This window comes from Micropterus dolomieu, linkage group LG22 (genome assembly GCF_021292245.1).
Source record: "Micropterus dolomieu isolate WLL.071019.BEF.003 ecotype Adirondacks linkage group LG22, ASM2129224v1, whole genome shotgun sequence".
NCBI classification, from domain to species: Eukaryota; Metazoa; Chordata; class Actinopteri; order Centrarchiformes; family Centrarchidae; genus Micropterus; species Micropterus dolomieu.
This window is the reverse complement of record NC_060171.1, coordinates 9,962,057-9,975,445: the sequence shown is the minus strand read 5'-3', so window position 1 is coordinate 9,975,445 and position 13,389 is coordinate 9,962,057. Positions and strand designations below refer to the sequence as shown.

At 39.8% G+C, this 13,389-nt stretch overlaps 1 long non-coding RNA gene and 1 pseudogene across 1 annotated transcript; both read right to left on the bottom strand.

Moving 5' to 3' along the window:
• Positions 1-258: 258 nt before the first annotated feature.
• Positions 259-2,181, bottom strand: LOC123961772. Its single transcript, XR_006822775.1, has 3 exons — positions 1,323-2,181; positions 588-748; positions 259-476 (listed from the first exon to the last, which is right to left on the bottom strand). It is a non-coding gene; the product is annotated as an uncharacterized LOC123961772 (long non-coding RNA).
• Positions 2,182-4,165: 1,984 nt separating this feature from the next.
• LOC123961769 lies at positions 4,166-11,769 on the bottom strand (annotated as a pseudogene).
• Between the last annotated feature and the right edge of the window lie 1,620 nt (positions 11,770-13,389).

Sequence of the window (13,389 nt, the reverse complement as noted above, 5' to 3'; positions counted from 1 at the left end):
ACCGACCAAAAATTTTTAAAAAAGAGCACAAGATCTCACCTTGATGGAGTAGATGAGAGCCATGAAGCCCAGGCAGCAGAAGTTAACGTACAAGGTGTTGCACAATGACCAGACTAGATAGTCCCGGGGAGGATTCTTGCCAGCATTGCCCATGTTCACGACGGTGGATCCAGCCGGCTTACGGGCAGACTTACAGTTGGTGAGTGGGGTGCAGTCTGAGGGGAAGTTGTATGAATGGTTATCCATGGTTAGCGATTAGACAGGAGATCCCTGGCTGTGGGTGAATAGGTGGCTTTAGGAACTAGCAAGCCTTCCAGATGTCTGTGCACAGTTCCTCTTAGGAAAGTAGTGCCCCCCCGCCCATGTGAGGGCCTTATAAAGGCCCACGAAGAGGGAGGTGACAGGGATAGGATGCATGGGCAGGGTCCTTTTAATATACAGCAGGTCTGTCATTATGTGGTCAGGCCTGAGAGAGACTGAAATAGAGATACAGAGAGGCAGAAAGCTGTATGAGAGAGAAGACAGAGACTATAAATAATAGATGCATGAGAGCAGTGCAAAGTCTCTTCCACCACAGTACGCATCACCTCAGCTGTCTTAGAGGTCCTAGTGGTGTGGGTCAGGTGGTAGAGTTGGGTGGTGGTAGCAGAGGACAGTAGAGACAGGGTCATGCTGTTCAAAAGCCTTGAAGGTGTTGAGGCGGAGTTCAGTTCAGTTCGGAGTCTGCCAGAGGCCTTGAGGGACAAGTCTGTGATGTGTGTATGACAATCTATTTAGGTTTCCTCCAGCCTTAACATGGTTTTTATTTAAGCTAAAATCGCAAAGATTAGGCTAGTTGATCAAGACACGAAAGTGAATTCCCAGCTTTTGTTAATTTATTGTTTCAGTTGCCAAAACCAAGCCAAAGAATCTCTGGATCCTGCTACTCAAATTTGATAATTTGCTGCCTGTCATTGTTATATATGATAGTAAACAGAATATCTTTGTGTTTTAGACTGCGAGTCGGACAAAACAAGCAAGGCGTCCTATTGAGCTCTGGGAATTGACAATACTAGTCTTCTTTCTGACATTTCATAGACAAAATGCACAACTAATCAATGAATGAATGAATAAAAAGAAATATGATGATGAAAATCATTTATTTGTGGCAGCCCTAGTTTAGGCACCAGGCAGCATCTCTGGAAGAAAATGAATATGTTGACTACTATAACAAATAACTGAGAGGGCTGAGTGTAAGACAACAGGATTAATGTTATTGTCTTTTTAGCAGGATTGGCTCAGTATTATATTTGTAAGAACAATAATTTCACTCAGTTACTTACATTGGACTTTCCTAAAACATCCAGTCTACTGTTGGTTTGGGGATGTTTTGATTTGATATCCAGAGGGCATAATGAGATGCATCATGGCATGGCAGAAAACAAAAGACATAAAACATTTAAAGACATAATGGAAGAGTAATGGAATAATTATCTAAAGTTTAGAATTAGCGTAGTTGTTGGAGAGATTCAAATGTTGAAATGTGGAACGACACTGCCCTCTGCTGGCCTCTTGTAGAAGTATAAAAATATGCCTTACAGTGCCGTCGGCATCCAAAGTTATCTTAATCGCCGATTTCTATTCTCATTGTCAGCAAATCTGTGATGATGCAGACACTAACAGCTACAGATAATACAAACAAATAATGGTAAATAAAAAAATAGAACCAGCAAAGTGCTGCAGCTCCGAGTGTTAAGTGATTTCAAACTTAAAAATGTAGGGTGGAGTCAGCTAAAATGGGCCACCTTTTGTTAAATGACTTTATATGACCATCAAATAAGGTATGCCCGAGATCTAATGATATTTTTATAAGCTGGCATATGAAAAAGCATAATTGTATTGGAATTATGAGAGTTAAAGTCTCAGCAGGTTCCCTCTTGACCTATTTTTACAATGTCCAGTTGAAATGGGCCAGCTGTTCAGGTTAAATGTAAAGAGAGAATAATAGTATAATAATAATAAATCATTTAAATTTTAGCAGTGAACTGACACTACTGTCTTTGGTGTGCCACAGTGACAACACCTTAAATACATGTCATTAATAGGCTACAAAATTGAAAAATATTTAATTGAAAACCAACTGATCATGTTTGTGTTTGCTTTAGTATCTTTATTGGGTGTTTAAAGTCATTTAAAAAAGATTGTTTAGGTTTTGCACGGATGTATATATAAACCTATGAACCTATTATGCACCCTCAATTTATGTTAACTTCCGTGTATGTAGCCCAACAGTCTGTAGACGTTTCCCATTTAGCTGGAAAAAACTAAGCTTAGCAGAGGATGGTTTCGATCCATCGACCTCTGGGTTATGGGCCCAGCACGCTTCCGCTGCGCCACTCTGCTGCTGGACACAACCCTCTCACAGAGGACTATAAAAACGTTATTTAAAGTGAAATTGTATATGCTATGATTTAGTACACAGATAGAGGCTTTGCTACATTAAAAAGAAAGCAACAAGTAACGTTTTACACTATTTTAACGGGAGGCAGTGGCTAACAGATGGGTTTTGCAGGTCGGCGGTTCGATCCCCGGCTTGCCCCAACCCGCATATCTTTAGCCTACTTCATCAAACTGCATCCAGAAGACGTTAAAACTTGCTTAAAAAGCAACTAAATCAATAACACTCTGAAAAAAACAGTTATTTTCCTGAAACTGCTTAAGATTACCCGTGAGCCTCTGTTGAAAATTGCACATGCGCAGTACCGATCGGGCAGGATGCACGGCTGATCGCGAATCGAAGGCTCTTGCTATGACTTTCTCACGTTGCTCCACGCTGCATTAACAATACGTGTTTTATTCAGTTACGCCGAAAGAGTGTGCAGTAGTATGACGCCATTCCATCAGGCACAACGCTTTTGAAAAACAGGCAGAGCTTCACCTGCTTCCGTCTGTCTCCCCAGTGTGGCTGAATCACCAGTTGTAAAATGACAAACAAAGAAATTGTCTCTGTTCCCCATGCTTTATCATATTGGAACTGAATTGACATTTACTGGAAAATAAGTTTGGATGATTCCCCACAAATACCTGATTGCAAACAAGGTGAAGGAAGTAGCCTGTCATTTACAATGATACACAGATAGTGTAATCATTACATGGTTAAATTAAAAAGAGACATCAATAAACTGTTCTTTCTGTGAAGACTACCCAGAAAACAACATTAGGTATTTTCCTTCAAACTAAAATAAATGAATGAATAAAATGAGACTATATCACTGCTGTATGCTTTATTGTGTCATGTTTTCAAAACACTGCTTTTAAAAAGTTCCTACACCATAGTCATGTATAGTACTCAAAATTATGTTATAAAGGAATATATATATATATATATATATATATAAAACTTTGCAAACTTTGCATAACAGTAAGCCTTACATGGCAGTGTTTTCCCCTAGGATGGAGTTGTAGCAGCGGAGTTTAAGTGAACAATTTTTTGTGCGCTCTCTAAGCGTGCCCTGTTTCATATCTTGATATAAAACACCAACACATCATGTATCACACATTGCAAACAAATTTGGTTGTTGGTGGGGGTTATTCCTACCCCAATAAAACGGGGGAGGGTGTTAGCGGGGTATATTTCTCTTTCTAGTAGGTTCATTTTTATTTCAGCATTTTAATTCTACTTCCTTCTCCACCTTATTTTAGTGTTTACCTACTACTTGAATCTGCTCAATTTCCAATCAGTTCTCTTTTCCCCCACACACATACCTCTACACTTTGCTGCAAACACACCAGCTTGCCTTTCCCCTTTCTCTTTCTCTCTGACATAGAACTCGTCTTTTGGATTTTCCACCAGTGACTTCGTTTTCATCGGCAAGTGCTCCGCCTGTGGAGGGGGCTTGTTAACGACAAAGCCTATCGAAACCAACATGATGCCGAATCACATTTGCACTGGTATGTTCACTGTTCATAAAATAAAATATTCATTGTGTCAGCGTCTTGTAACATAGCCTAATACCAGTTACATCTTAATATACCTGGGCAGCCAGCCCAAGTAAAGTCTATCTGGGAAACACTGTTAAAGTTAGGGAAAGCTGTAGGCCTGTATTTTGTAAATATTACACCATAAACCCATTTTATTGTCTTCCAACTACTTGCGTCAAGAAGCTATTATAGCTCAGTCATGATCTGCAAGTTAGGCTACTTTAATTAGTCCAAGATGTATAATAACCCAGCAGCGGCGCATATGGGAAACACTGCATGGGATACCAGAATTTTCTATATCTGACAAATGATGTAAGCATTCAGGAAGCGTTCACGTGTCACTCCCCAGATGCCGTTTTCTGACAACACGGTGCAGCCTGTATCCTGGATGGATTTGTCTGGCTGCCCTTCTCTCTATTTGGTAAAGGTCAGAGGTCGGTTTTTCCATATCAGCCTCAAAATTCCCCTCTGCTTTTTTGTTGCTGACGTTGATCCAGGCCGTTTTGTAAACGTCCCCAAAGAACTGAGTCAGCACTCTGTTCTCCTCCTCGTTCTGGGGCAAAGCCAGCTCTAAGCCTCGTTGGGAGCAGAAATCGATGGCCGTGGAGAAAGAGTCTTGTAGGACACAAAGTATTTCTGACCAACTCTCCGGACAAAGTCATAGGTTATAGCTGAAAGGAGAGGACAGTATACAGAAAATCAGAAATAAATGAGGAAGTGAAACCATTTGCTTTTACTAGAGGTGCACCGATTGCATTTTTCCTGGCCAATAACGATTACTGATTTTTTGATGTTGGCCAATTCCAATTTTCTTTTTTTCTAAGATCTGTAATTGACAGCATACGCATAACTTGTCTTTAATGGAAAAAGCACCAGCATAACCAGCTATTAAATTGTATGTTCATAATATAACACTGACTATTAAATTAATTTCATTCAGTTAATTTCATTCAGTTAATTTCATTCAGTTAATTTCATTCAGTTAATTCATTCATTCAGTCATTATCAAACCTCTTGGTGCATAATGTTTAGCAATCTGTTTGTTTATTTGCGGGACTGTGCGCATCAGAGGGCACAATATAATGTTTAAATAGGATACATACCCAGCTCAATTTTTGGAATACTCTCCATTAAGGCTTTGAGATCCATGCTGAAGGATTCTGGATTAAGCAGATGACATTCAGTTACCAAACTGGCAACAAGTTGGAGCTAACATTTGTGTGTATACCTGCATTCAGATGAAAGGTTCATATTCCCTTTTCAGCTTCAGCTCTTTTTAATGTCCTTGTTTGTTTTACAGTAAATGATTTTAAGTGTCACAGTATTACATCAGACAAAGGCAAGAGTATACCAGATAAAGCTGACGACGACAGTATGTCTCCATGTTTGTTTATGTGTGAAGTCACGTTTAATGTCTTTATAGTCTTTATAGTCCGAATACTTTGAGTGCTACTATCCGGCTGTACAACATACACCAGGCTATGCACTTCTCCTTTTTATAATCCATCGAAAATGTGCAGTTCCATCACACAGCACAATGACGCAGATGTCGCAAGTTTTGAGGGAGCATGCAATTGGCATGCTGACTGCAGGAATTTCCACCAGAGCTGTTGCACGTAAATTGAATGTTCATTTCTCTACCATAACCGGCCTCACAACCGCAGACCACATGTAACCACACCCGCCCAGGACCTCCACATCTTCACCTCCAAGACTGTCTGAAACCAGCCATCCGGGCAGCTGCTGCAACCATCAGTTTGCATAACCAAAGAACTTCTGCACAAACTGTCAGGGAAGCTCATCCGCATCTTGTCGTCCTCATCGGGGTCTCGACCTGACTGCAACTTTGCACAGCCACTGAATAGGAGAGGACCACCATTCCACATGCCATAATCAACAACCTGATCAACTCTATGCAAAGGAGATGTGTTGCACTGCATGAGGCAAATGGTGGTCTCACCAGAAACTGACCGGTTTCCGGACCCCCCCCACAGTTATTTTCTGCTGCCTGCCAACCAATAAGCAAGTGATACACTGTTACTTTGAGTTTGTGTAGAAAATAACACAGGAGTGCACTCTGGTGGATAAACTATGCAACACCTATTACATGATTGACAGATCTCTTTCTCAGTTTCTTTTGTTATTGTAATTAATCGGCTGTTATAAACGTAGAAACCTGTTCTATTTGCAAGTGGTTCTTAATATCAGCACACCCTTAAATCGTTTGGGCTCTAATACCATGTCAGAGATGGCCTCAATTACACAATGTATGTAGCCTGTTCAACCTGCTGCCTTCTTGGAAGAGATACAAGAGTTTCTGCTGCCACACCAACAGACTGCAGAGCAGCTTTTTCCCCCCAAGTTATCAGACTTTTAAACTCCAATTCATCCACAGCTCGGTCCACTCAATATACTAATGATGAACAGTGTGTGTGTGTGTGTGTGTGTATATGTATACATATAACCTGGTCCACATATTCCACATTTGCCAGGTGCTCCTACAAATCCTACTGGACCATGGTCTCCTGTAGAGCAAGAAAAAAAGCTATATATTAGGGTTGAGTGAGTACTCAGTTGAAACAAGTATGTGGTACGGATGATGTACTTTTTACAAGTATGAATATCATCTGAGTAAATATGTGTAAAAATATCTGTTTTTCTAATAAACTATAAGAATTGGAACCTTTTAAAGAAAAAATCCTCTTGTAATCATAAACAATGCTTTGAAGCATAATTAGCCCCACCCATTACGAGTACACAGAAAGATCATAATATAACAAAATGTGGAAAAAGTGAAGCGCTGTGAATACTTTCCGGATGCATTGTATGTACCCTGCTGCCTTCTGGGAAGAGATATAGACATTTCTGCTGCCACACCACCAGACTGCAGAGCAGCTTTTCCCCCAAGCTAACAGGCTTAAATTCTAATTCATCCTCAGCACTGATTTATTGATTATAATTTTTTTTTATTTCTGTTTACCATTTTTATAATTGATTCTGTATTAATGTGTGGTGTTTTTCAACGTGTAATGTTTTTAAGAGTAGCTAACACTGAGAGCTTCACTTTGCAAGCTGTTAGCAAGTCAGACGGAAAAACCAAAGCTAAAAGTTAATGTACCCTGCATTCGCTATAAGGCAATTTTCTTTGATCGAGTTTCTCTCAGCACTCTTTCAATCCAAAATACAACCAGACTTCAGAGTGGCTGAAAAATCTCTAAACACCCAAACAAACCCACATTGCATTGCTAACTTTAGTTTATGCTGGACAGTATTTACCATCAGTTTTTCAGATCGAGGTATTCACACACGTTACTCATGTTATTTAAAATGTGTATCGTAATAATAACCATCTGGAATTTTATCATGGTTTATCATTAAACCGGTAACCATTTCATCCTTAATTTATTTAGTAAGTTTTTCACTCAACAGTCAGACACAAGAGGCACAACAGTGACAACTTTAGAACACAATTAAAAGGGTAGAAGAGAGGGGGGAAATGGTAGGGGTATCAGCCTCAATATCCAACAAAAATAATACAATTGGAGCACAATAGATGTAACAGCAGAGATTAAGAGTTCTCCTGTGCAGAACATCAGTAACAGAGGGACCAAAATACACTATATGGACAAAAGTATTGGGACGTACCTGCACATTACACCTACAGGAGCTTTTATGTTATAATATGGAGTTGGTTCCCCTTTGCAGCTATAACAGCTTCCGCTCTTCTGGGAGGGCTTTTTTAGGATTTTGGAGCGTGTCTGTGTGAATTTTTCATTCATTCATCCAGAAGAGCATTTGTGAGGTCACTAATGTTGGATGAGAGGGCCTAGCTTGCAATTTCCCATTCTAGCTCATCAAGGTGTTCGAAAGGGTTGAGGTCAGGGCTCTGTTTGGGCCAGTCAAGTTCTTCCCCACTGAACTCATCCAACCATACTTTTAAGGCCTTTGCTTGCCTGGAACGGCAATGGGACTTCCCCAAACTGTTCCCACAAAGTTAGAAGTGTAGAATTCTCCAAAATGTCTTAGCAAGCTTAGCAACAGGTAATAAACATTTCCCTTCAGTGGGGCTTTACACCACTCCATCGGACGCTTAGCATTATGCTTGGTGATGTAAAGTAGGGCTGCATGATTAATCTAATCGCAACTGCAGTCACGATGTCAAGCTGTGTAATTACATACCCGCAAAAAAGGTGTGCTGTGAGTGTGACACTAGACTCTGTGTGCACTGCAGTCTGCTCATCTACGCCCAGAACAGGCTCTACAATGTGACCATTTCACGTCTCTAAAAATAGATACTTGCAAACCAGAAATATTATTCACAAGCACAGTAAAGACTACAACCTACCATAATCTCAGTCCCTTCCCCAAACCCACACAGTGCCGCTAATCGTTCAAAACACAGTTGACTGGCCACAGGGAGCACCGGTCGCTCTGTGGCCGCTTGAGCAGGTTGTTATACAAAAACAGCGACCTATATGCGAGACAGAAGAAAATAGGGAGAAGAGAAGAAGGAAGGTTTGGGTTTGGATAGCTGGCTATTTAGCTAGAGTTGAGAAATACACATTTCAAAATTTCAATATTTTGTGCATTTTCCTTGATAATCAAGCAAGTACCATTTGTTACCATTTTATCGCAATCACAGTATTGTCCACAATAATTGCAATATGACACAACCAAATCGTGCAGTCCTAATGTAAGGCTTTCATGCAGCTGCTTGGCCGTGGTAACCCATTCCACGAAGCTTCCGCCGAACAGTTTGCTGATGTAAATGCCAGAGGCGGTTTGGAAGTCTGCAGTTATTTAGTCAGGTGAGCGTTGGCGACTTTTACACACTATGCACCTCAGCCCTCGGTGACCGCTCTATGTAACTTTAGATGGTCTGCCACTGCGTGGCTGAGTTGCTGTGGTTCCTAAATGCTTTACTTTGCAATAATACCTCTTTCAATTGATTATGGAGTATCTAGGAGGGAAGAGTTTCACGAACTGACTTGTTGCAGGGGTGGAATCCTTTTACAGTACCATGCTCAAATTTAGAGACAAATTCTGTTGCAAATTTTCATAAAGGCAGTCTGCATGGCTAGGTGCTTGATTTTATACACCTGAGGCAATGGGACTGAATGGAACATCTGAATTCAATGATTAAGAGGGGTGTCTCAATATTTTTGTCCATATATAATGAATAACTGCTGCAATGACTTTGACCTGTAGTAAATTGTGAAATTAAACTGGATAAAAGAGTTCTGAAGATGTATTGGATTGTTTTAGTGTTTCATGGTTGGTTAACATATATTGTCTTTAGTCATTTCACTAATTGTTTAATAATTTTTTATTGAATATGGAATGCCTGTGTACAAAGTTAAGACTATGATTTTAAGGTGGTCCAGCTGACACAGACAGCGAAGTGAAATGGTTGTGTAAGGAAAGTGGGGGGTTTCGAGGCACATTGCAGGTTTTATGGCACCATAATAAATCCATCTACCTGTCCAACTAGAAGGTGCCAAAATTCAAACAATGATTGCTGGTGTCTGGTCAAAAAATTTTATACTTGGGGAGCAAAACTGTGTTGTCATCAACACCCACCTTTTACCCAGATGGCCCAGGTTGACCAAGTAGCCCAGGTGTCCCACGTTGCCCAGGTGGCCCAGGGGGACCTTGACATTGACTATACTGTAGGTAGTCATCAGGCAGAAGATGCAGAATAGGAGAAACATCCTTGTCTTCATACAGTAGAACTGAAATCCATATGAAATATAGTTTCAAGATTTCTAATTTATAAGCTGCATCAGAAATATTGTATCATTAACATAAATTAATTCAAATAGTACAAAATGAAATCGTTAATTCACAATTAAGACTGAACAAATAACATTCACTTATTACGTCTCCAGTAGTTCCCTGCTTGATAAAGGGTTTGTGTTGCTCATGGAATTTTCTATGCAAGTTACAGATGTGGAATTGGCAGTTATCAAAACAACTGTATAAAGAGCAGGGGTATAAAGTAAGTGTAACTAAATGTGTATATCACATAGTGTTGCCAACTTTGTCACTATGAAATAAGGGACAAACGGTAGCACTGCTGCAGCACTGCAGGTATATTGTTGTGTGAATAAACAGTGTATTGTTTTAAGCAGTATGTCATAATGATAGCTAATCTCTTAATTAAATATTTGGTAGGTTTAATAATAGTTATTTACAGCAGGTACCTTTAACACAGTCCTTTAATTAAACCACTAGCCTACCTGTTACTATTTCTCTAATATAAAACACTTGCATTGTAGGTTAGAAAAGGTTATCCCCTTCCACATATGACAAACTAAAAAGACATAGCTACTTGTGATGTGTTTTGTTTCCAGTTCATGCTTTTTCAGGCAGTTCATCAGAACTTGATGAATACCATTTGCAGTTTCATAACTATCTTCATTAAAGTCAAGGAACTCGCAGCACACTCCATCAGACACAGAAAAATACCTTTCTGCGTTCTGGGGGACAGACTGTGATTCTTACTGCTGAATCCTTAATTGCTGCAATCATGTAGGCCTGGGGCTGAGTATCAGTAAGTATCAGGCATATTTGTCTTATAATAATAATGATAATAATAATAATAATAATAATAATAATAATAATAATATTTGCGACCTGACCTTTCTTTTCTCCGTGAGGGGGAAGATTTTAGAAAGTAGTCCATGGATCATGCCTAATATTCTTTCAGTCAGAGGAAACAATCACTAATAGTTCACAGCGCGCCAGTCGTACTAGAGGTACAACCACAACCCATCCCGGAGAGGGAGTGGGGCGGACTACGGACAGGAGATCGCGGAGCGACAGGTGTTATGCGGAATTCTGCCTGCCTGCCGAGAATTGCATGCACCTCGCTGGTGCTAACGGTCATTTATGCTGAGAAAAGAGGTGGATGCAAAATCGGCAGGTAGCCGACAAAATTTGATCTGCCGGATTATTGCTGTGCTCAGTGATCAAACAGTTATCACAACATATATTAACTGAATGTCAAGGAATGGTAGGCTAACGTTACTTCTACTAAGTGTAATAAATTATTAAAGACTCTAAACGTTCATAAAATAAACACTTCGAATCATTTATCACCATTGATAAAGCCCACAAAGAATATTATAGCGTTTAAAAGCATTATTTGGAGGTGCATGCAGTTCTCGGCGGGCAGGCAAAACTCGACATAACACCCTGGCTTCGCAGTAGTTCGCACCGTGAGCGTAGTAACGTTAGTCAAAAAACGAGAGAGGTCAAGTATGGGAGAACTCAATTAGGCCTAAAATAATGGACGTCCCGTCTAATACGGGACAGTTGGCAACCCTAATGCACAGTACTTTTGTCCAACTGTATCGATATTCCAGCCCATCATATCAACACAAAAAATTGGGGCTTTAACGGGTAGCTCAATGCTAACATTATAGGAATCGCCATTAACATGCTAACGGACATTAGCATGCATCGCGATTATATAATCTTAACATTAACTACTTTGCTTTAAATGCTTAACATCCTAAACGACATAGTATGCGATACTTACAGGCTTATGTTTCCTGTGATCTGTGTGAAATGGAAAAGAGCTTAAGCTTCAGCAGTCCACACTGACACAGCAACCCCTGAAAGCTCAAACTTCAAGTTCCAAGTAACCTAAAAATGCATCTATCTACCACTAGGTGGAGAAAAGGCAGTACGCTGTGTCACTGAACAGTTATCAATAAAATGTGATTTACCTATTAGACGTAGGTAGTACCAGGGCCGTTAAATAAGAGAGTTACGACACTCTTTGATCTCGCCGGTACGCGGTCACGTGGTTCATGTCGCTCTCCGTAGTTCCAAACGACTCAGCGCTGTCAACCAGTTTGAATGGGTTTAGGTGGGACGGACACCAGCAGCAGCTATATTTACTGCAATTATCGGTAAATACTAACAAAATATGACACTGATTACTGAGCTGACACTTACATTACAGACATAAACATAGATTTAATCAGTTTTTGTGTTTAATTTTGGTAGGAAAAGGGGCAGTTCCCATAACGTAATGGTACACATTTACAGCAGCGACTTAATTTGCAGCAATTTTCTGTAAATATTAATGCATAATGTGCATTGATTACGATGTTGACTACACTTATAGTTAGTGTATTCTATCCTGGGAGTGATGGACAGACTGCTTTCACAGTGTAATCTGTTCAAATGTAACTAATGTTAGAGAGATGGTTACTGAATGAACACTCACTACACTCCTAAATATGATCCATAACATTACTGTTAACTGGGGATTCATTTCAATTGTTTCATTTCATTCAATGTACCCTTTCACCCTTCCCCAAACAGAGGCTAAACTATTAACCAGGACACAGACACATTCTGAATGATCAGTCCAAACCACCTGCTGCCTGAGAGAGACTGCTGATGCAGTAGCTCTACCTTGTGTCTGGTTGCTGTGCTTTCTCTTGCCAGTAAACTGTCTTCTCTTACCTTGTAAACTGAGTTAGGCTGTTTCACTCAATCATCCTGTTTCCACCTACATATTGAATGTATGATCATTAGCACCTGATGATATGCCTTACAAAATCCACGAGTCCCACCAAACTTTAATTTTCTTCTGTCCATTCAGTTTGTATTTTGTTTTATAACTAATAACATGCCCATTTCTAACTTACTGTATACTGTGTGTATTGACAAATTTTATTTTGATGCTTTGGAAACACTGTTCTTGAAACCTTCATGCCAATAAAGCCCTTTAAATGTAATTATATTATTTTGTTTAATATTGGAGGGAAGGGGGTCTGCTCCCATAAGGTACAATACATTACAGTATGGTTATAGTTTTTTCTCATGCTTCTATTGTCATAATTACTAAGATTCTCATGTTATGTTAAGACACATACACATGCACAACAAGTAAATATCAATGAATGCCAGAAGCTGTTTAGTTTAAGTCAAGAAAGAAGTTTTGGTAAACAATGCAAAATATACAAGGCAAAATATACAAGGCAACCAACCCTTGAATGTGATGTCTTCAAAGAAACTTTTTTAATTCTCACATCCTGCAAGACCAGACAGGAGGCTATATTTCATGCCGGATGCCCCACATCTGGTTCAGAACTTGAAGAGTGCCCTGGTTGGTGGACAGACATTTCTGCAAGCTCCAGCAGCCTGGTCATCGCTCCACTCTCCGCTCAAAATCAGTCCTGCTGAAAACAAACAAAACAACAATGTAGCAGACCTCGGCTACGTAAAATTTTAATATAGTTATGAAAATTAATATTTCCGGGAATATTAATTTTATACCTCGAAATTAGGAGCACCACCTAAAGATTTGCTTGTCCGCCCAAGGCTTTAGGTCCTTGAGTATAGCCTGAGAATTATACCGAGTTCGGTTAATTCATTAGTTGTTATTCTGAAATCGTAAGGTCAATCAGT